At 33.4% G+C, this 1,886-nt stretch overlaps 1 protein-coding gene across 4 annotated transcripts in view; it reads left to right on the top strand.

Annotated features, from left to right (window-relative positions):
• Nucleotides 1-1,886, top strand: part of mRRF2 (mitochondrial ribosome recycling factor 2) — a 152,760-nt gene that overhangs the window by 105,355 nt on the left and 45,519 nt on the right. The gene's annotated exons all lie outside the window — the stretch shown is intronic.

Here is a 1,886-nt window from a genome sequence, read left to right as displayed (position 1 = left end):
AAAAAAAGTTATATGGTGTGGTGTTTTATACTGTTGATAATCTTATAGAAAAAATAAATGTTAATAGTTTTAAAATTTAAATAAAGAGGTTTGAATCATTTATATTATTCCATTCCTCTTCATTATTTGATATTGAATTTTCTTTTTTCATTCTATCATTTATTAAAAAAAAAAAAAAATCATAGAAAAACAAAGAAGAAATAAAGTATAAAATAATGGGATACAATATGTGTAAGTGATTAAGAAAGAGAGTATACCAAATCAGTGGGGATACAGAGAAATGTAAAATATAATAGAAAATTAATAATAAAGTAATTAATATAAGTACACTTAAGAAGGTAACTAATAAATATAAATTGAAAGATAAGATACATGAATATAAATGAAAAAGGAAGGATAGTAAATATAAAAATAATTAAATAAAAGGTGAGAATTTAGAGAAACAAGAATAAAAGATATGACAAGAAAGTGGGCTTCTGAAATGCAGAACTAAGTGAAAAGAAGTATTATGAGGATTTTATTATGTTCAAAATGTGTCGATATGTAAGGGAGATGCTGTCTTTATCAACTTTATGATGGACGGAATTCTCAGTTAAATTTATGTAAATGGACTCCGAGATGAGACGTTTTGTATGGTTGGAGACAGTGGCAAGAATGGAAGGATTGTCGAAATTAAAAGTATGATTCAGATTTAATGCGTGTTCTGATAATTTAGATGCAAGTAGATTACAGGAGTTGATGGAAGTTTTGTGCTAGGAAATGTGGTTCTTAAGTTGGTTTTTAATTTCGCCTATAAAGAAGAAATTGCAACATGGGATTGAACAAGGTATCCGGTAAACTACATTGGAACGGTGAAAGAAAGGAATAGGGTCTTTCAATTTGGAAAAAAGATAGGAAATTTTGTTGTGGGACTTCAAGCGGAGATGTAGGGTGGGAATAGTGGATCTTAAGGATTTTTGAATTTTATCAGAAAGAATGGGGATATACGGAAGGGACCTGTACTGAAAAAGGGGTGGAGTGGGTTGAGAAGAGTTGAGGACAGGAGGGATTGGAGTAACATGGTTTATGTAAGAATCGAGTAGTTTGTTAGTAATTTTCTGAAGGAAATTGTTGTTGAACAGGATCTGTTTAATACGTTGTATGTTGGTGTGGTGGTATTGAGGGTCAGAAAGAGAAAAGGATCGGTGGATAAAGTTCTTGGCAACATTAATAATTTGGTGATAAGGGTGTTGAGAAAAAGAGTTGAGGAGTCTGCCAGAATAAGTGGGTTTGGTATACCAATCACTGGATAGGGAGCCATCGGAATTTCTGATAATAAGTAGGTCAAGAAATGGGAGAGAATGGTCAATTTCACCTTCAACAGTAAACCGAAGATGAGGGTGGTAGGAGTTAAAGGGTGATAGGATCTCGGGGATTCTGTCAGGATTGAGGACAAGGAAGAGTCCATGTACTTTTTAATGAAAATTATGTCTTGTGAAAAGAGAGGTATTATAAAGTTGAGAAGGTCATTAAGAACAATATTAGAAATATCTGGAGCAAGGCAGTTCCCCATCGCAAGTCCGCTAATTTGGTGGTAAACTTTATCGTGAAAAGTCAGAATTACAGCAAAGATCTAAAGCAGAAAGAAATGAGGTGAGGTTAAGCATGGTATGAGGTTGAATTATAGTCCAGTTCTTCTCAACGATATGAAGGGCTTTGTCAATGGTGATGTTAGTAAAAAGGCTTTTGGCATCAAAGGAAGTTAAGATAAAGTTGTCAGGTATGTTGAAGGATTGTAATAGTTCTTTAAGGTGGAAGGAATTACGGATATCATAAGAGTTATTGTGGCTGAGGATTTGAAGGGCAGGAAGAAGAAATTTACTGAGTTTAGAAGAGGGAGCGTTGAT

This window comes from Halyomorpha halys, unplaced genomic scaffold (assembly GCF_000696795.3).
Source record: "Halyomorpha halys isolate HHAL.00 unplaced genomic scaffold, Hhal_1.1 Scaffold612.1, whole genome shotgun sequence".
In the NCBI taxonomy this organism is placed as follows: Eukaryota; Metazoa; Arthropoda; class Insecta; order Hemiptera; family Pentatomidae; genus Halyomorpha; species Halyomorpha halys.
Note: the sequence above shows the minus strand (reverse complement) of the source record. Positions and strands in the feature narration are given on the sequence as shown.